The sequence below is a fragment of the Lactuca sativa genome, chromosome 1 (genome assembly GCF_002870075.4).
Source record: "Lactuca sativa cultivar Salinas chromosome 1, Lsat_Salinas_v11, whole genome shotgun sequence".
Taxonomy (NCBI): Eukaryota; Viridiplantae; Streptophyta; class Magnoliopsida; order Asterales; family Asteraceae; genus Lactuca; species Lactuca sativa.
The window spans coordinates 239320880-239344556 of NC_056623.2; positions in this window are offsets into that span (position 1 = coordinate 239320880).

Consider the following 23677-nt stretch of genomic DNA (forward strand, 5'->3'; position numbering starts at 1 on the left):
CGAAAATCTCCAACTCACATCCTCGGTAGACCGAAGAAGCAGAAATCTTGTGTTCGTTGGTGATGGAGATTCACAACGGACACTCTAGCTCACCTACTAGCACACTGAACTCCCTACTGAAAGTCTAAGATACAAACGATCGACTCGCCCCTGAGTCAAATAACACCAATGCATGCAAGGACTTCATTAAAAACGTACCTAATCACAGGTACAATAGATAAGCATATAACGAATATAAAAAATGAGAATAAGGATAGAAACATACCAGCAACCACATCTGGTGCTGCCCTGGCCTCCTCGACTGTAAGCTGGAAGGCACGACCCTGAGCCTTTGGAGGCTCCGCCCTAACTGGTCTCCCATCCGTGATCCTCAATGTAGTTGGCGCTGGAGCCTGCGCCGGCTTGGTAGCTAGTAAGGGAAATTGGGCCTTCATATGGCCCACGTGCTCACAATGATACCAAAGCCTGACTCCAGAAGTCGGAGTCGGATGCGTGCAATCCCTAGCCAGATGGCCCTACTTGCCACATCAATGGCACCCACTCCCTGCCCGACACGTCCTTGAATGATCCTTTCCGCACTTCCCACAAGTGCGGCCTGGCTGTCCCCCAGTCCAGGTATCAGTGGTCTTGGACCGCTTCAGCGCTGGCTGCGACTGTGATAGGGCTTGCCACTACTCCCTCAACTATAGCTCAATCTCTAACTCATGCCGCCTGATGACCTTCTGCAACTCTAGCAGAGTATCGCATCTATGAGTGGAAACAAACTAACAGATGTCAGTCTTGAGCATGCTCAGATAGCATGTAATCTAAGCCTGATCCGAGGCAAACTCCAGGAAAAACATCGCCATCTCAGTAAACATACAGGTGATCTTCGTCACCGACTCAGTACCTCGCTTAAGGTCCAAGAACTCCTGAGATAAACGATCACGCTCGACACTCAGAATGTAGCAAGCACGGAACATGTCCCTGAACTGCTCCCAAGTAACAGCAGCTCTCTGGTCATCCATATACGACCCAGTCATCAATCTCCTCCAATCCTTTGTTGGATTAGTGTCTAAGTCCATAACTATTTTGGTATGTACTTGACCCGATGGTGCATGGTCCTTTTGGGTTTCCTTCACCAAAGCAACTTGATAAGATGAATTATAGAGAGAAAGGATTAAATATGATTTATTAATATATTATGAGAATAATATATTAAAGGAGAAATCATATTATTTAATTAATATTAGTCAAGAATTAATTGGTAATTAGTTTTGTGGCTAAAAGAGATTAATTAAACTTAAGGGACTTGAACTGTCAATTGCATGATAGTTGAATATTGAGCTAGTGGACTCTATATTAAAGAGGTGGACGAATTCTATGGGAAACCCATTAGAAATCGTCCTAGGCCTTTAAGGAAAGGAGTCCATGGGTTGCTTAGGGCTTAAGCATCCAAATTAGGGTTTCCTTGTTTGATAACCCTAATAGCCTCACTATTTAAGGACCCCTTGGGCACCAAAAACGTGGGGAACTGAATCCTTAGGGTTCTACACATTTTTGGGTGTTTCTTCTCTTCTCCTATTCATCCTCTTGCTCTTGGTGTTTGTGAACCATTAGAGGAGTGACATTTGTGAGTCTAAGCTTTCTAAAGTAATTACAAGGAGAATTGAGATTGTTATTGCTACATAACAATCAAGGTATGATCTAAACCCTAATTCATATGTTATATTGATTATCATATTCTAGATCTAGGATTGATAGTCTTGGATAACTTGCATGTACAATAGAGAAACCTAGATCGAAGCATTAGGGTTTGTATGAGCACATAGGATGTTCTTATAGCTAAAACCCATCAGTGGTATCAGAGCGTGTTAATTGGTTTCTATTGTATTGATGCATATTTGATCGAAATCAACACTGAAAATCAAATTTTTTGGCTTCTAAGTGTTTGACTCACCGAGTCAGTTGTACTCGACGAGTCCAGGTCCTGACTTGACGAGTCAAAAGGTCTGACAACTCGTTTTTGCGATTTTCTTCCTGTTTTAGCTTTGGATAATTACCATAAACATGTTTTTGTTTTAAAATCCGAATTTTATCAATATTTGGTGATTATCCTTACCTAAATAGAAGATAATTGTCAAAATTTATATAATCATTTTTTTTATTAGATAAATTTGATTATTTTTAATTTAGATTTGAATTATCTTGTATGAAAAGTTTCAATTTTCCCCTTTAGGTTTTATAGTTTAAATTTGAACTTAAAAGTATTGTTTTGAAATTTAAATACTTAAAACTCTAATGTTTTGAAAAGGTTTCAAAACTTGCCCTCAAGTTTTGGAATTTAAATTTTGCTTAAAAGTTTAATTTTGATGTATATTTAAATTCTAAACCCTAATGTTTTGGAATGTTTCAAAAACTTGCCCTCAAGTTTTGGAATTTAAAAGTTGATTAAAAGTTTAATTTAGGAATGTTAAATTCTAAAACCCTAGTATTGTTTTGAAAAGTTCAAAGAACACCCTTATGGTTTTATTAATTAATTAAGGTGTATAATTAAAAGAGGTTTAATAAATCCATAAAGTTTTGGTTTACAATTTAATTGAATTAAAAGTATAATTGTTAAATTTGACCACCTAGTATTTTAAAAGTGTAAAATACACCCAATACTATATATAACATTAAAAGTCTAACATTATATATATGTATGAGTAGAAGTCGGTCTTACCGTTAGTAGGCCTCATTCATGAAGCTGGTCTATAAGGGGTGTTTAAGGAAATTGCCTATAAAATGGCGATTGAATGGTTATCCACTCTTACCCACCGCACTCTTGACTAGTGGAGGGTCGTTAGCCGAACGAGTAGGATAGGACAAAACCTTCCATTATAAGTATAATGAAGTACAAAAGTAACTAAATATTTTATAAATTCCCAATCTTAGTTACTTAGGCAAAAGTGAATTGATGCAATTCTATGAAATTACACTTTGTGCCCTTGCGAAGAAGTTAGTGGAGTGTGTGTGGTTTACCGGCACACTAAATGGTTCTAAGCAAAGGTAGCAAAGGGTGACTCAATGTTTGTCATAGTTCGGTGGAGCGTGTGTGGTTTACCGGTACATCGAATAGGTGACTGTAACATGAGGGGGCACCATGTAAGTTTGCATGGTTATTCACACCCGCTTTGTGATCCTCGGCATCCCAGTCACAAACTAGAGGGGCATATCGAGATTTTAACATGCCATTGAAATGTTCAATGAATCTCAAAGTATCTAGGAGCTTTCATAGATTTTTAAACTTAAATTTCTTTTTCGTTTTTTCGTTGGTGGAAATTAGTGAATCGTCATTCACTTACCTTCAAATATTCTGCAACTAGATTACGGCATCCGTTTTCTAGGTTGTAGCATATTGTGTTGGGTCCTAGCCTTAATATCTCATTTGGGTGATTTATTAAGGACTCAATCTATCAACTAACTTGAATTTATTTTCTCCCGTTTTCTAGATGTCAAAGTACGACAACTATGGTTTTCCCAAATCCCGTGGAAAAGCTTTCCACATGAAGATGATGTTCCAAGATTCAATCGAGGAACAAGATATCATGCTTCACTTCCTCCACCTCCTCTAATCATTCTCCCTAACCCACAAGATCGAAGAATTGAAAGGTTCAATGTCACTAAAGCCCTATTGGAAATGAAACATGAAGATGGTAAACCCGTTTGTGCTCACGTTCTAGGAATGAAATCACACATCGATAGGTTGATAATGTTGGGTGCGTCATTCCCTGATAAGTTGGTTGTGAACTGGGTTCTACAGTCACTCCCTGAGTCATATATGATGGCTTTTGAGCATTCTAACACTTCCTAAGTGTACATGCAACCCTAATAACCTTGGATCTATGTTTGTCTAATTATCATGCAAAGTTGAATTCCAAGGTTATATTCCTATCTAGCATACATGGGGAACATTTTTTAACTTGAATGAAAGATAGAATAACTTACCTTGTTGCATGTTGCTTATGTTCCTTGAAACCTTATGAGCCTAGCACCCCAAGTGTGATGCCTCAAATGCTTCACACAACACCAAATGCTCTTGGAAAGACTTTTGAGAGAATACACACTTCTTGAAATCGGCCTAGCCCTCTTGTTTCATATATGTGTAGCCGATTTTGGTGGAGAATGGGATTCTTATATAGTGTTGACACATCTAGGGTTACACCATGTAAACCCAAATGTGTCATGACTCTTCATTTCCATGACCCATGGGTATGTAACTCCCATGGAACATCCATGGAGCATCCTATGGGTGGAACCCAACTTGATAATTCATGGAGCCTCTTAGCCCACTATACAAGATATGAATGATTTACATAATCAACCCATATACTTAATTAGTTATCTTTTGATCACTTAATTAATTCTAAATTAATTCTTGATCAAACTAATTAAATAATATTTTTAATATATTAGAACTTATGATATATTAATAATCTCCAAGTGTTATTTCTCTCATTTAGTCTATCCAATTGCATGGTGCCATGCAACCCAAATGGACCATGCCGGGTCAGGTCAAGTACTGGCCAGAAATAGTTATGGACTTAGACACCTTATCCAACAGTCTCCCACTTGGATAAGTCTAATAACTATAACTCCAGTACTTCAGGAGCCGACCAACAATCGTAGTTCTTTCAAGGTCTCTTGGAACTGAGAAGATGTTGATACGCCATTTAAGATAAGTGATCATATAATCCTCTGTTCTAGATATCAGCCGGAAAATACATGGAACAATGTCTTACTTATTGTCCAGCAGTTTGTTTCCCGATTTTTGATTTGTTTGACAAAGAACTTAATTGAACACATCAACTTAGTTCTGACCGGGCCCGATACATAGGTCAAAACAAAATCATCGAGGGGCCCAGATATCAGCTTCTAATCCAAGAAGGAACAGATAAACTTCGACTCATATGTTTGTTTTACCACTCATTGAATTATACACAAAAGCACGTTTTATAACATCGAGTTACCAATGTGTTTTCGTACAATCAATGCATAACCAACTAGTAAGTAACAAATCATATATCTAGGTTTGAAGACTTATATGATATTACCGTCTCACAATCACTCGAGATAAATTCCATGAAGTGATTCCAGTGAGCGTGGGTTGAGTCCAATGCTCAGAACTTATGAGCACTCATGATTGTTTTAGCCTTGTCCAACACCGTAGACCTCTGCAACCAATCATGACAGTCTTGATTCATACCTACTTCCGACATATGACCGACTGTGGAGGTTTGAATAATATGTTATACCAAACAAAATTATTCTGGAAGTCAAAACATGAAAAAGAAATATAGTAAACGAACGACAAGAGATAGCAACACTTTACTCATAAATAAAACACCTTTTATTCATCATCTAATGTCAATTACACTTTACAAATTTCTAGGTTATCTAACTACTAAATCTAATATCATCCTTCAGCCCTATGCTCCGAGCATGCTGGAGATGCTTAAACCGAGTCAGTCCCTTCGTGAGGGGATCTGCTGGGTTCTCATCCGATGATACCCTCTTTGCCACGAAGAGTCCTTTTTCTATCCGATGTCTGATAAAATGGTATTTTCTGGTGATGTGTCTGGATCTCCCGTGATCCCTTGGTTCCTTGGCTAAGGCAACAGTGCTTTCACTATCACAGAAAATTTCCATTGGCTCTTTAATAGCTGGTACAACTCCAAGGTCTCCAATGAAGTTCTTCAGCCATATCGCCTCCTTTGCCGCCTCGCTAGCTGCAATATACTCTGATTCACAAGTTGAATCAGCCACTGTCTCTTGCTTGGAACTCTTCCAAGAAATTGCTCCTCCATTTAGGGTAAAGACCCAGCCCGACTGAGAGCGGAAATTATCCCTATCAGTCTGGAAGCTAGCATCACTATACCCTACAACTCTCAAGTCATCACTCCCACCGAGGGTAAGGACCCAGTCCTTAGTCCTCCGTAGGTACTTGAGGATATTCTTTACCGTAGTCAAGTGTGCCTTGCCAGGGTTCCCCTGATACCTGCTAACCATGCTCAAGGCAAAGGCTACATCAGGTCGAGTACACGTCATTGCATACATGATCGATCCTACAACCGAAGCATAAGGTATTCGACTCATTTATGCTATCTCAGCCTCAGTGTTAGGGCTTTGTGTCTTACTCAATCTGGCGTTACTCTGGATGGGTAACTCTCCTTTCTTGGAGTCCTGCATGCTGAATCTCTTCAGCACCTTATCCAAGTAGGTACTCTGACTAAGTCCAATTAGTCATTTACTCCGATCTCTCAAGATTCTTATCCCTAGAATATAGGCAGGTTCTCCTAGGTCCTTCATAGAGAAACACTTCCCAAGCCAGAACTTAACTTCCTGCAGAGTTGGGATGTCATTTCCTATGAGTAGTATGTCATCCACATATAATACCAAAAAGCTAACTATACTCCCACTAGCCTTGACATACACGCAAGACTCATCTTCACTCTTAGAAAAGCCAAATCCTTGACCTTTTCATCAAAGCAAAGATTCCATCTGCGAGGTGCTTGCTTCAATCCATAAATGGATTTCTCAAGCATACACACTCTATTAGGGTACTCGTTGCTGACAAAACCTTCTGGCTGACTCATGTAAACATCTTCAGCCAACTTTCCATTCAGGAAAGCGGTTTTGACATCCATTTGCCATATTTCATAATCATGAAATGCAGCTATGCCTAACAGAACCCTAATAGACTTAATCTTGGCTACTGGAGAAAAGGTCTCATCATAGTCCACTCCAGGAATTTGAGAGAAGCCCTTTGCAACCAGTCGAGCCTTATAAGTGTGTACTTTACCATCCATGTTGGTCTTCTTCTTGAAGATCCATTTGCACCCTACTGTCTTACGACTTGGTACATTCTCAACCAAGTTCCAAACTTGATTGTCATACATGGACTGTATTTCGCTGTCCATTACCTCTTTCCACTTGGCTGACTCCGGGCCTGCCATGGCTTCCACGTAACTGTTAGGTTCATCCATACCTATCAGTGTCTCATCACTGATTAGTGTATCACCTTCTGTAGTAACATAGAATCCATAGTAATGCTCAGGAGCATTCCTAACCCTTATGGACTGCCTCAGAGGTACAGACTTGTCAATATGCTCAACAGGAGTTTCCTCCTCAAGTTGAGTGCTAGGGTTTGAAGTTCCTTCAGCGCTTGACTCTTGAATTTCTTCAAGATCAACTTGCCTCCCACTGTTTCCTTGGGTTATGAACTCTCTCTCTCTCTCTAAAGAAAGCCCTCCTAGCTACAAAGACCACATTTTCACTAGGTCTGTAGAAGAGGTTGTTGGATAAGGTGTCTAAGTCCATAACTATTTCGGGCGTGTACTTGACCCGACCCGGCATGGTCCATTTGGGTTGCATGGCACCATGCAATTGGATAGACTAAATGAGAGAAATAACACTTGGAGATTATTAATATATTATAAGTTCTAATATATTAATAATATTATTTGATTAGTTTGATCAATAATTAATTTAGAATTAATTAAGTGGTCAAAAGAGAACTAATTAAATATATGGGTTGATTATGTAAATCATCCATATCTTGTATAGTGGGCTAAGAGGCTCCATGGATTATCAAGTTGGGTTCTACCCATAGGATGCTCCATGGATGCTCCATGGGAGTTACAAACCCATTGGTCATGGAAATGAAGAGTCATGACACATTAGGGTTTACATGGTGTAACCCTAGATGTGTCAACACTATATAAGAATCATATTCTCCATCAAAATCAGATACACTAAGAAACTAGAGGGCTTGGCCGATTTTAAGAAGTGTGTGTTATCTCAAGAGTCTTTCCAAGAGCATTTGGTGTTGTGTGAAGCATTTGAGGCATCACACTTGGGGTGCTAGGCTCACAAGGTTTCAAGGAACACAAGCAACAATAAGGTAAGTTATTCTATCTATTATTCTAGTTAAAATTGTTCCCCATGTATGCTAGATAGGAATATAACCTTGGAAATTCAACTTTGCATGATAATTAGACAAACATAGATCCAAGGTTATTACGGTTGCATGTACACTTAGGAAGTGTTAGAATGCTCAAAACCCATCAAAGGTAACCAAAGGATTGTTGTGGGTAGCCGATGAAAAAACACCTCTCGCTTCGAGGTTCGAGCTTATCATGAGTCTCGCATCTCACAAAAGCCTTGCAACCCCAAATCTTGATGTGGTCTAGTTTAGGTACTTTACCAGTCCACATCTCGTGAGGAGTTTTGGCAACTTTCTTTCTAGGGACTAGATTAAGGATATGGGCGGCAGTCTCTAAGGCATACCCCTAAAATGAGATTAGTAGCGAAGCTGAACTCATCATGGAACGAACCATATCCAACAAGGTTAGATTACGCCTCTCAGCCACACCATTCAACTGTGGTGTCCTGGAGGTGTCAATTGTGAGACAATCCCACATTCCCTTAGATAGTCAAGGAACTCTGAACTAAGATACTCACCACCACGATCGGATCGAAGCATCTTAATGTTCCTGCCCAATTGATTCTTGACTTCCTGTTTAAACTCCTTAAACCTTTCGAAAGTCTCTGACTTATGCTTGATCAAGTAGACATATCCATATCTACTGTAATCATCAATAAAAGTCAAATAATAACGATTAACATCCCTTGTGGCATGTTTGAATGGTCCACACACATCCGTGTGTACAAGGTCCAACAAACCTTCACCCCTCTCACACGAGCCTGTGAAGGGTGAGTTTGTCATTTTTCCAAGTAAGCATGATTCACAACTATCATCTGACTTTAGGTCAAACGACTCCAAGACCCCATCCTTTTGGAGTTGGCCTATGTGTTTCTTGCTTATATGTCCAAGACGACAATGCCATAATGATGCTTTATCCAAGTTATTATTGTTAATAGAATCAATACACATCACATTATTTCCAAAGTTATCAACAACAGACACAGCTTCATACACACCATCACAAGGTAATGCTTTAAAATAAAGAAAATTATTAAAGAAAGCATCAATAGAACCAACTTCATTATTAAATGAAAAGGTAAACCCTTGTTTGTACAATGCATGAAAGGAAATAATGTTTCTTGCCATTTCTGGCGAATAACAACATTTATTCAAATCTAAATTTAACCCACTACTTAGCGACAAAGTATAAAATCCAATCTTGGTGACAGGTGTAACTTTCCTATTCCCCATGATTAAGTTTATTCTTCCTTGCTCCACATTCTCACTTCTTCTTAGTCCCTGCAAGTCACAACAAATATGAATACCACAACCGGTATCAAGGACCCAAGATTTAGAATGGGGTGAGTTATTAGAAATGATAGTGTAAATACCTGCATGGTTGGGCTTAACTTTCCCATCCTTCACATCTTGCTGATATTTTGGGCAGTTCCGCTTCCAATGTGATTTTTCATGGCAATAGAAGCACTCAGCCTCTTTTGGGTCAGAAGAAGGAGTGACGAAACCTTTCTTGGTTCCACTTGAAGAAGAGCCATCAAGGGTCCGAGCCTTGGTACCCTTTGAAGAGCTCTTTCTCTTCTTCCCTCGACTTTTCCCGATTGCCAAAACCGGAGTGGAGTTTGGAGTAGGAGTGTTAACAACCGACTTCCCCTTAAGACCTATTTCAACGGTCTTGAGAAGTCCCTGAAGTTTGTTGAGTGTGACCTCTTCCTTATTCATGTGATATGTCATGCGGAATTGATCATAGCACGATGGTAAGGAGTGCAAAATGTTATCTATTGCAAGCTCCTCAGGGAAGTTCACATTAAGCTTCAGCAATCGATCCACATACCTTTGCATTTTCTGCATGTGGCTTGTGACGGATTCCGCGTCCTTCATCATGGTTGTTATCATGGAGCATATGATTTCATACCTCTCTTTTCGTGCACTTTGATGGTATCTTTCCATTAGATCTTGGTGCATTTCATAAGGGTAGAAATCATCATAGGACTTTTGGAGTTCCGCTGTCATTGTGGCCATCATAATGCATGCCACTTTGGTAGCATCCCTTTCATGTGCCTGAAAGTCGGCGATCTCCTAAGGAGTTGCAGTGGTCTCATCAATCTCCTTAAGCTCCTTGTCAAGGACATATTCTTTGTCCTCGTAGCGGATAATCATCCTGATGTTTCTGATCCACTCATTGAAGTTGGATCCATCAAAAGTGACTTTCCCACACAAGTTCATAAGGGTAAAGGAGCCATTAGGATTAGAGCCAGAAGCAGCATTGTTTGAAGACATCTAAAGGAAGAGGACAATATTAGTTTAGATATTAAGAGAGTCCTTAATAAAACACCCAAATATAATATTAAGGCTAGGATCCAATCACAATATATTATAACTTAGAAGAGGTATGCCGTAATCCAAGTTATAACATATTTGAATGGTAGGTGAATGACGATTCACCAATTTCCACCATGAAAACCGAAATATTAAATATTAGGTTTTGATTGGTTCTTATAAATTCCTAGATTCTTTGAGATTCAATGAACTTTTTCAAAGGCATGTTTCAATCTCGAGTGTGCCATCCAAGTTTTGTGACTGGGATACCGAGGACCACAAAACGAGGTGTGAAGTACCCATGCAAATCACTTGGTACCCTTAAAGTTTATCACTCAATCGATGTGCCGATAAACCACACACGCTCCACCGATACTATAATAAACCTTAAGTCACCCTTTACCTACCTTGTTAAGTCCAAGTTAGTGTGCCGGTTAACCACACACGCTCCACCAACCACTTAAACAAAGTGTAAAGTGTAATTTCATGGATTAGCACCTTATTCACATTTATAAGTCCTTTTCCTACCCGTTCGGCTCACGACCCTCCACCAATCAAGCGAGCGGTGGGTGAGAGTGGACACCCATTAAGTTGCCATTTTATAGGCAACAACCTTATACCCACCTTATAGACCGGCTTCGTGAATGAGGCGTACTAGCGGTAAGACGACTTTAATCTTATATATATATATATATATATATATATATATATATATATATATATATATATATATATATATTAACTTATAATATTATAAGTATAAGGGTTGAATTTTAACTTTTAAAATTCTAAGGGTTGGAACTAAAGTTTTAATCAAGACTTTACTTGTTCCAAAACTTGAGGGCAAGTTTTGTAAACTTTCAAAACTTTTCATTGCTTGTAACTTATGAGTTTAATAGAGTAATAAAAATGAAGACTCTTCATTTTTCTAACTCTTGTGTTCTTTTAATGGTTTTAATTCAAGTGACTTTTGGTTTTCCATAACTGGAGGACAAATTATGGACTCCATTAAAACACATTATGATCAAGAATTAAACTACCACATAGGTTACAAATAATTCCTATGATCATCTAAACATCATAAGATCAATAACATGAACATGAACACTATCATGAATCAAAATTACACATAAAACTTTGTAACTTTGATTATTAGTTGTTGTAAATGGATTAGGAAAGACATTACTCCATCTAAAATCAGTTTTCAATTACCAAAACAGTTTAGGGTAATGTTTCTAGTCCATTTCCAGCAACTAAAGTCGAAACTCTACACTCTGTGGCTCCTACTTGCCGAGTGCACGAACCTACTCGGTGAGTAGGTTGAAGATACAAGTGAACTCGGCGAGTCTCCCCATGGACTCGGTGAGTTCATCAGGCAGACAGCAAGCTTTTCGACCTTTTTCAACTTTTAAGCACAAATAACAAACAAACAAGCCTAGGCTCTGATACCACTGATGGGTTTTGAGCATTCTAACACTTCCTAAGTGTACATGCAACCCTAATAACCTTGGTTCTATGTTTGTCTAATTATCATGTAAAGTTGAATTCCAAGGTTATATTCCTATCTAACATACATGGGGAACATTTTTTAACTTGAATGAAAGATAGAATAACTTACCTTGTTGTTGCTTATGTTCCTTGAAACCTTGTGAGCCTAGCACCCCAAGTGTGATGCCTCAAATGCTTCAAACCACACCAAATGCTCTTGCAAAGACTTTTGAGAGAATACACACTTCTTGAAATCGGCCTAGCCCTCTTGTTTCATATATGTGTAGCCGATTTTGGTGGAGAATGGGATTCTTATATAGTGTTGACACATCTTGGGTTACACCATGTAAACCCTAATGTGTCATGACTCTTCATTTCCATGACCCATGGGTTTGTAACTCCCATGGAGCATCCTATGGGTGGAACCCAACTTGATAATCCATGGAGCCTCTTAGCCCACTATACAAGATATGAATGATTTACATAATCAACCCATATACTTAATTAGTTATCTTTTGATCACTTAATTAATTCTAAATTAATTCTTGATCAAACTAATTAAATAATATTATTAATATATTAGAACTTATAATATATTAATAATCTCCAAGTGTTATTTCTCTCATTTAGTCTATCCAATTGCATGGTGCCATGCAACCCAAATGGACCATGTCGGGTCGGGTCAAGTCAACCAACCAACCATGCTTCCGAGGATGTTCTAGGAGAATCGACCTACGTTTGCTGCCAAGAGAAAGGGCGTTGGATACAAGTCTGCCCTAAGAGCCTGAAGAGTCCAGAAGATGAGAGAGTCACAGAGTATGGCTATGCTTCAGGATCAGTGAAAAGAGAGGAAGCTTGATGGAAAAGCAAGATGAGTCTAATCTCAAAGAAATGGATATCGATCTCATGGAATTAAAGATTAGATTTTGAGCTTAGAAATTTATGAGAGAATTGTTAGGAATATTTGATTACATAGTTTTTCAGTTGATTTCGCATTGTAAGGACAAATGTTTTCCGCTGCTTTTATGAATAAAATAAATTTTGTTTTGACTCATTTATTTATTTATTTATTTCCTTACAATGAAATCATTATGAAAAATTGATGTTTGTATATTTCTACAACGAGTGGATGTGATTCTTAATTATGTTGTTTGTGGAAATGTCGAGAATTTACTAAATAGGGAAAGTTTCTCATCACCCAAGTTTCAATTGGATAGAAACTTGGAATCATGCAACTTGGTTGCACGATGAATGAGAAATTTCATATTTGGAAATTAGACTAATTCGTTGACAAAGTGTCAAGTGAAGGACTAGGAGATCGAGTACACAAAGTTGTGTGTTGATCAAGTCCACCACAAGGGTAACAAAGATATTCGTCATGATTTAATAAAGGATTAGTAAATATGATTATACTTATAAGATTAAGTGTAGTTCTGAATTGATTCAAAAAGGTTTAAATCAATAGCAGAACGAATAAGAAGAATAAAGTAGGCAGAAAGATAAAAGTTTCTCTATTCTAAGAAGAAGGGAGAGTACTTTTATGCTGTATGATGTGTCTTAATGATTAAGAACCATATTTCAATTGATCCTCTAAATAAGTCTTAGTACAAGTGTATGTATAAGAACAAGAATCAAGAATTAAAGAAATGGTTAAATCAAGAAGTCAATCAGACTTCGTTCCAAAAAAAAGTCTTAAAGTTAAGATTGTTATATTAAGTGACAAGTACTAAAAAGGTTTATAACATTCATCAAATGTAGAGTTTAGAAAAGGGTTTTTCTTATTCTTGCACATTTGAAATTGGAAAGTTGTGATGTCTTGGATAAGACAAAGACCAACTACAACCAATTTTATGAAGTGTTTAGTCTTGATAAAAGCTACACTAACTCTTGAATATTTGGTTGTAAAGAAATGTTTATTGACAAGAGAATATTATATGCTAAGGAGTCAGTGGGAGTCTTAATGGTCTTGAAAGGTTTCAAGAACAAATCAAGAATAAATCTTATCGATCATCACTAGCACACGAGTAGAGGTTTACAACCTATCGTGTTGACATTACCTTGTTTCTGTGCTGTTCCAATTGAGTTAATTATGCATGTGAGCACTATGAGTTCTCATAAAAGGCAAGGACCTTGATCAACTGAAAGTACATTGATTGGAAAGGGTGAGCTGTTAACTACTTGGAAGACATTGTGGGCAGCCGTGTTACCATAAGGCAAGAAATCAAGATTAAGAAGGTTCGGTCCATATGAGTTTGGATTTGTCGCAAACTTTGGTTTTAACAAATTCACATGGATAGGAACACTTTGCTTAAAATCTCATTCATAATCGAATTACAAAACATAATTCCATTTTCACTTGCATAATAAACCAGGATCCTCAAAACATGATTCTTTCTCTGGTGTGTACAATTGAGCCGGTGTCGTCCCGTGATCCTGAGAGAAACCTGAAACACATAACACAAAACACTGTAAGCACGAAGCTTAGCGAGTTCCCCAAAATACCACACATAACACATATTAGACACTCGAGGCTATAACTCTGTGGGTCCGTGGACCCTACTCTATGAACCTTACGGATCTAACTCTGGGAACCTTCCGGTTCTGGCTCTGTAAACATGCACAACATAAATCACATAGAAATAATGCAGTACAACACGTAACATACACAACATACAAATACTTTGTCACATAACTATGGTTACCTACTCAAGGTAGAGTATAATGAGAAGACTCACCTGGGAATCAGAAAGCAATTATCTGCACATGCGAACCTCGGACTTGCCACCGCCTAACACATAAGGCACATATCTCTAATTAGTACTCGAAGTCCCAACTCTAATTAACCAGCGATTCCTCTTTCCCTCTCTAGTCAAGTAATGGGTAAAAGACCATTTTACCCCTCCCTGACCTTTATTACCTCTGTTGACCAAAACTCCCAAAGTCAACATAAGACAACTCAATTCAACGGTCAACACTGACCAGACTCGGCGAGTACACAAGAGTGACTTGGCGAGTCCATGCGGGTTCTCTAAATCCTTTTTAAACCTCTTAGACACGACGAGTTCCCTCTCCACTCGTCGAGTTACTCGGCAACGAAACGCGGGGCAACCCCGACTCGACTCGTCGAGTTTGCCTATGGACTCGGCGAGTTGCTCCCATGACAACCCTCATCTGACCTTCTGAGGTCAGATCTGCTTCACCAAACCATAGATCTAACTCCCTCAAAGCCAACAACCACGAAAAGGTCGAACCTTGGGCACTCATGCAAGGTTTTACAAGCTCATTTGGGTGAAACCCTCCATTACATAACAACCCTAGCTCAAAACTCCAAATAGAATGCATAAAGCTGGATGGAAGGGACTCTCTGGACCTCTTTGGGTCCAGATCTATGGCTTCACACTCAATGGGACACTATACTCCACAAATTAAGCCATAAAAGAAGCTAGAAAACCCTAAAATCACCAATCTTACCCAAAAGAGAAAAGGGAGAACGATTTGATACCTCAATGGTGAAGATGCAAGCTCAGAAGCTCTGAATCGATACCCCCCTTGACCTCCCTTTCCTGGAAATGACTACTCCATTGCACAACCACCTCAAGAATGCTCCAAAATGGCTCTTCTTCACTCTCTCAGCTCTCTGGTTCGATAGGAGTCTCCCAAAGGTGTAGGTGGCCGCCACTGAAATCCATAAGGGCCTTTAAATAGGTCCCAAACCTGGACAATTAGGGTTTTCCTTGACAGCGTGGACTTGGCGAGTCCAAATACCCGACTCGTCGAGTCCCTTCATTAAACTGGTCCCCAAAACGCGATCCTACTCGACGAGTTGAAGCGTCAACTCGCCGAGTCTCCTCATTCCCCAATATAAAATACTCAAATTCCCATATCTGGATATCCGGATGTTACAATTCTCCCCCACTAGAATCAGACTTTGCCCTCGAAGTCTCACTCTGGAAACAACTCCGGATGCTGCTCATGCATCTCGCGCTTCGGCTCCCAAGTAAGCTCTGACCCTTCCGGTGTTGCCACTGGACCTGCACCAGAGGCACCTCTTTGTTCCTCAGAACCTTGATCTTTCGATCCTGAATAGCCACCGATCTCTCCACGTAGTTCAGGCCCAAATCCACCTGAATATCCTCTAATGGCACTACTGCCGACTCCTCGGCTATATACTTTCGCAGCTGCGACACATGGAAAATGTCATGGATCTGACCTAGCTCTGCAGGTAGCTCCAACCGGTAGGCTACCCTGCCTACCCTCGTAATCACCCGAAAAGGACCGATATATCGGGGCCCCAGCTTGCCCCTCTTCCTAAATCGGATCACTCCTTTCCAAGGAGAGACCTTCAAGAGTACAAAGTCACCGACCAAAAATTCGAGCTTGGACCGGCGCCTGTCCACATAACTCTTCTGGCGACATTGAGCGGTCAACAACCTCTGCCTGACCTGTTGTATCTGCTCTGACGTCTGAAGCACGATCTCTGTACTTCCCATCACACGTTGCTCTACCTCTCCCCCGCAAATGGGGTTCGATACTCCCTTCCCTACAACAACTCAAAGGGTGGCATACTGATGCACTAATGATGGCTGTTGTTGTAGGAAAACTCTGCCAAGGGCAAATACGGGCCACAATCCCCCCCCCCCCCGAAATCTAATACACATGCCCGAAACATATCCTCGAGCATCTGAATTGTTCGCTCGCTCTAAAGTGTCCGCAGACATCACCATGGTAAACTCGAGCGCATTTCTCATATTCATCTTCAACACCGAGCACCAGGTCAGCTTTTGGCCCCACAGTTGAACCCCCAAAGGTCACACATTACATGATCCAAAACATCTCACTAACTTCCTCCCCGTGACCACTATCATGGCCCAGTGACATGCAAGTCACGAAATTCCCTTTTTCCTCATAAAAAGAAAATACAATCCAATCGAAGATCAAATCAGCTCTAACCTCTGGCGTCTGCTGCGCATATTCTCCCGCACGCCTCGCTGACCCTCCCGACAGAGACGGAGACCCTAGTCTCACCCCGGTTTAACCACTAGGCTCCAAAAACTCAACACTAGGGCTACTCAAGCCTAAAACTCTTCTGCATCATGCACTTATCGGAGAACACTCCATCATCACACTCTCTTGCCGTCTAGTGGGTTCTATGGCTTCCCACAACATTACGATAGCCTCTGACTAGTGAGTACTACGGCTCCCCGTAGTATCACAACGCTAACTAACTAGTGAGTACTACGGCTCCCCGTAGTACCACAACTCCCTCCCTCTGACTTGTGAGTACTATGGCTCCTCGTTGCATCACAACACCCTCTGACTGGCAAATACTACGGCTCCCCATAGCATCAAGACACACTCTCTCTCTGACTTGTGAGTACTACGGCTCCCCGTAGCATCACAACACCCTCTGACTGGCGAATACTACAGCTCCCCGTAGCATCACAACTCTCTCTCTCTCTCTCTCTCTCTCTCTCTGACTTGTGAGTACTACGGCTCCCCGTAGCATCATAACACCCTCTGACTGGTGAATACTACGGCTCCCCGTAGCTTCACCCTATACTCTCATTCTCATTACAACGCCACACTATGTTCACTAACTCATGAACCGAAGACTATCATAGATAGTTACACACACACTTGCCTCGATATGCATTACAGACTCTGGCGGCAACCGCCATAACACAGAACCTACCACTACGGAGATCCACTTCCTTAAATAATCTCTCTTGTGATAACACACGAAGGGCTCCCATTGGAACCGTGGATACATGATACATCACTAGTCATCTTAAACCCAAGACTCTAAATAACTCTGAAATCGGGACGCTATACGCGGAAACCACGGAACACCCTAACAGAGCATCACAATGTCCTGCCTCTACCACTGATTCCCTTACTCCCAGCACCATACACATACAACAATACATTTCCTCTGAATCCGATAATAATTTCCTATTTCACTCAATGCGCAACTTCAGTGCATCCAAACACTCAATTGGAATACAAGGAAGGCGCTAACCCTTCAGAACATACTGACGATCCTCCGAAACCCTTTCCACTACTGCTCAAAATCCAAGCAAGAATACACATCCCATCCCGGGAGTTGGCTACTCGACAATCTTCTACCCATATTTCAACCCATAAGTTCTCGACTGCCCATACCATCATTACGAGTCTTCCACTTGAAACGACTCTGACCACCACCAGATTTTGATCATTGACCACCCGCCGTGGGGATACCCATCCTTCTCTCAGACATATACCACATGCATTATCTCGCCCTGCACCTTTCCTTGATCACCAATGACCCTGATCTCATGAATTCAAGCCGCAGGTTTCTGTATCCAACCCCTAACCGCTCTTGCACAAATCTCTGGTTCTCTCAATAAACTACCCGGTTCTCCCCCACTTAGGGTTTGAACCATCACTATCTGACACATCAACAACCTCACGAACTATTTTCACCAGCAATAACGCACCTGCCCCTGGAAAGTACTACGCAACGCCCGATAATCCCCTTGAAGGAAATCAATCGATCTCATAACTCTGAACCTCAGATGAAATCCTCAAGAACTTCTCGTCACGACTGCCTCTAGTCGTTCCAAGTCTCGTACCAATCCAATACCAAACAACTCAACTGTCCAATAACATCACTGACTCATAGACTGGACCACAAAATCATCATACTCCCCCACCTCGACTCATCAACCGACGTTCCAACACATGGATCATCCCAAGAACAGGGACCCACTCCCATATTCAATACCCAACATGAATAGAAAAACCACTGCACTAATTAACTCGACTGGACTCCCCACTGATACCTCTACAATACGCCCTACTATACTCAAATAGGTGCAACGTGGTCCTCGACTATCTCAGTCCCAACTGACTATCTGCTCATGGTAAATCACTGTCTCGCAGCACACATGCTACCTGATACTCTGATGGAAAATCATCATCAATGACAACCTGTAGGGTTTTACCCCCAAACCCGAAACTTAAACATCAGGCCTCTCATGTTCCGCACACGAACATAAATAGCACCACTCAGGTCATAGAAGGTGACATCTCCTCTATCGACTGATTGCTCAACTAAGATCGAAATTCTCCCCTCCCTCTAACTCCTTACCAAAAATACTCTGATAGGCTCTCGACCTCCCTCTCAAGGGACGCCTCTTCGAACTCAATCATGGCCCACAGGCCTAAAACCCATAGTGTCCAATCTCTACCTCATCAATTGTGACCGAATAACCGGAGAACCACAAGCATCATTCACTACGAACCATGGTACTCATCCCATGACATCTCTTCTCAATATGCTCCGGTGTATGGTACTCGAACCATAACATACCTCCTCCATTTGTTCCGATGTATGGTACTCGAACCATAACATCATTCCTTCATCCGCTCCGATTTATGGTACTCGAACCATAACTTCACTCCTCAATCCGCTCCGATGTATGGTACTCGAACCATAACATCACTTCTCAATCCGCTCCGATGTATGGTACTCGAACCATAACATCACTCCTCAATCCGCTCCAATGTATGGTACTCGAACCATAACATCACTTCTCAATCCGCTCTGATGTATGGTACTCGAACCATAACATCACTCCTCAATCCGCTCCAATGTATGGTACTCGAACCATAACATCACTCCTCAATCCGCTCCGATGTATGGTACTCGAACCATAACATCACTCCTCAATCTGCTCCGATGTATGGTACTCGAACCATAACATCACTTCTCAATCCGCTCCAATGTATGGTACTTGAACCATAACATCACTCCTCAATCCGCTCCGATGTATGGCACTCGAACCATAACATCACTCCTCAATACGCTCCGATGTATGGTACTCGAACCATAACATCACTCCTCAATATGCTCCGATGTATGGTACTCGAACCATAACATCACTCCTCAATACCCTCCGATGTATGGTACTCGAACCATAACATCACTCCTCAATCCGCTCATTAGAACCTTCAGAATACTCCCTATATCAAGTATGGGTCCTTTGCTTTCAGTAGTATGGGCCCATACTACCTGCCACATCTACCCATACTTTCCACACGGACTATCCAGGAGCTCCTAAGTAGCTGCTCGACCTTCTCGTTCACCAATTCCGTCACGCGCTCGCTCCCCAGCGAAATTCTCTACTCTGCCAGCGCACTCATCTGGCTAAAGTTACTCCCTAGGCTCTTCCTAGATTCCCACACTTCTCTGCCATTAGCTGCTGAAGAGCTCCTAATGATGTCGGCCATCTACCTCCTGAATATCGTCATATTCGCTTGTTAGCTGACTCCCATCATCAAGAGTTCCACAAAGCACGAAGCAAGCAGCATTCGAGCATCGAAGAATATATATGACTCACTCTGGGTGATAACTCCGCTTGCTCTGCTCATCCTCGAAAGAACCACCGAACTCTGCAACTCTTCCCCTCGCAGGTTCTAACTATTCTTTCTCTAAGTACCACGGTACTTATCTAGGTATCTCCCCTAGATTACTCCTCTACTCAAATCCCCTATAGGATTCCAACTAAATATTCTCACTCATCACATACTCAAAAGCACATCGCATATAACAGCAATTCCTAGGCTAAGGCATCACAAATCAAGCCACTCTAGTCCTAAGATATGGAATACCTAGCCTGTCTCTAGCATGCAATAATATCTCATAAAGTGCATCATAAATATCTCATAACACAAAAGTAAGGGTATTTTGGGAAATCACCGTTCGGGCTCTGGCTGATTGTACACACTGCTCTTTCTCGCTTTCTCTTTGAACTCTTATTCGCTTTAGAAAATTATTTCTTTGAAAACGTTTCTTACTTCCTCAGTTTGAGTCCAGATTTACCCGAAGGCGCTTCCGAATCCCTCAAACCAAGGCTCTAATACCAACTTGTAACACCGAAAATTTCAAAACAATTTTTCATTTAAAAATAATCGTTTAATTCTTAAAAACACTTTGCTTAAAATCTCATTCATAATCGAATTACAAAACATAATTCCATTTTCACTTGCATAATAAACTAGGATCCTCAAAACATGATTCTTTCTCTGGTGTGTACAATCGAGCCGGTGTCGTCCCGTGATCCTGAGAGAAACCTGAAACACATAACACAAAACACTGTAAGCACGAAGCTTAGTGAGTTCCCCAAAATACCACACATAACACATATTAGCCACTCGAGGCTATAACTCTGTGGGTCCGTGGACCCTACTCTGTGAACCTTCTAGTTCTAACTCTGGGAACCTTCCGGTTCTGACTCTGTAAACATGCACAACATAAATCACATAGAAATAATGCAGTACAACACTTAACATACATAGCATACAAATACTCTGTCACATAACTCTGGTTACCTACTCAAGGTAGAGTATAGTGAGAAGACTCACCTGGGAATCAGAAAGCAATTATCTGCACATGCGAACCTCGGACTTGCCACCGCCTAACACATAAGGCAAATATCTCTAATTAGTACTCGAAGTCCCAACTCTAATTAACCGGCGATTACTCTTTCCCTCTCTAGTCAGGTAATGAGTAAAAGACCATTTTACCCCTCCCTGACCTCTATTACCTCTGTTGACCAAAACTCCCAAAGTCAACATAAGACAACTCAAGTCAACGGTCAACACTGACCAGACTCGGCGAGTACACAAGAGTGACTCGGCGAGTCCATGCGAGTTCTCTAAATCCTTTTTAAACCTCTTAGACACGACGAGTTCCCTCTCCACTCGTCGAGTTACTCGGCAACGAAACGCGGGGCAACCCCGACTCGACTCGTCGAGTTTGCCTATGGACTCGGCGAGTTGCTCCCATGACAACCCTCATCTGACCTTCTGAGGTCAGATCTGCTTCACCAAACCATAGATCTAACTCCCTCAAAGCCAACAACCACGAAAAGGTCGAACCTTGGGCACTCATGCAAGGTTCTACAAGCTCATTTGGGTGAAACCCTCCATTACATAACAACCCTAGCTCAAAACTCCAAATAGAATGCATAAAGCAGGATGGAAGGGACTCTCTGGACCTCTTTGGGTCCAGATCTATGGCTTCACACTCAATGGGACACTATACTCCACAAATCAAGCCATAAAAGAAGCTAGAAAACCCTAAATGATTTGATACCTCAATGGTGAAGATGCAAGCTCAGAAGCTCTGAATCGACACCCCCCTTGACCTCCCTTTGCTGGAAATGACTACTCCATTGCACAACCACCTTAAGAATGCTCCAAAATGGCTCTTCTTCACTCTCTCAGCTCTCTGGTTCGTTAGGAGTCTCCCAAAGGTGTAGGTGGCCGCCACTGAAAGCCATAAGGGCCTTTAAATAGGTCCCAAACCCAGATAATTAGGGTTTTCCTTGACAGCGTCGACTCGGCGAGTCCAAATACCCAACTCGTCGAGTCCCATCATTAAATTGGTCCCCAAAACACGATCCTACTCGACGAGTTGAGGCGTCAACTCGCCGAGTCTCCTCATTCCCCAATATAAAATACTCAAATTCCCATATCTGGATATCCGGATGTTACAATCAAAGCATTGGTTATTAGAAATATGAACTTAAAGAAATTCAATAGGCATTGTTTTTCTGAAAGTTAAGCTGTTTCTGAATACATGTCAAAGCTAGTGGGAGCATAAGTGTTATGTTTGTAATAATCATCGTGATAGTGGGAGCATAAATGTTATGATTGCATGATTATTAAGGCAAGTATTGCAAGTTAGCAATATTAATTATAGAAAAACAAGAGTCATACTTTGCAAATTTGTAAGGGTTGAATAGTTGTTTTGCTATAATTAAGGGAGAGAATATTATGCTTCAATTCAAATCTAAAGGCTTAGGTTGTGGAATGTTAATAAATTAGTCAATGACAGAAAGTGCGTTCTTAAATTTCGATTATGATTACGGCATTCCTCTTCATAATTCGAATTGTGAGAACGTAGCACATAAAATATTATGGCAGAAGATTGATAAAGTATCAAATCTTTATGTAAGACATTATGCATCGTGTCCCATACGCTTCGGGTATAGGATCGATTGCAAATGCTATAATATTTGACCATTCTAAAATTTTCCAAATGTCTAGCGCATTTAGAGGGAAAAGGACAAGAATCGGTTTTGACTAACATAATTAAACAACTATCAAAGGACAATCCAAAGTTCGCCGACGATTGGTCGCTTGTGAGTAGTTGGAAGTATAGTATTGGATGGACTATATCGACATTTTATGAATAGATAAGATTCTATTGAGAATGAGTTGTCATATGGCGAGTATGAAAAGGTTTTCGTATTGGGAGTTGGATATTGAAAGTCTATGTCTAGATTAGAAATTTTATGCAAAAGGATGTTCAAAGGAATGTACTTTGAGTGAGAGACATCACATCTATGGAATTGTCTTGTAACAATCTCCGATAGTGGACTTTGTAATTTCATTGGCAATAGTCATTGTGGCTTTAGTGCAGTGACATTATGAAAGGATCATTGCATAAAATGTTAGAATCTAACATATTCCATAAGTGGCAAGAATTTTATATTCTTTCACTTGTGAAAAGGATTAGGAGTTGTGAAATGAGTATGATTGGAAATGTGTTCATTTGATCTATTTCACAAAGTAAGAACCGTAGGTAAACATTGTGTGCATGCTGAGAACATGCGACAAGTGTTGTAATAATTCAAGTAAGAAGTTGATTACCCGAAACAACAAATAATGAGTAATCGATATGGTGATAAATAAAAGGTATTTTATTTATACTCAAGGTTTGAGGCCATATGGGATTAGTATTATTCTTGTGTTTCACTTTGAGTGTTTTGACTTCCTGAATAATTTAATTGGTTTAGAACAGTCAAATTATTCAAACAGGCCACAGTCGTTCATATGTTGGAAGTAGATATGAAT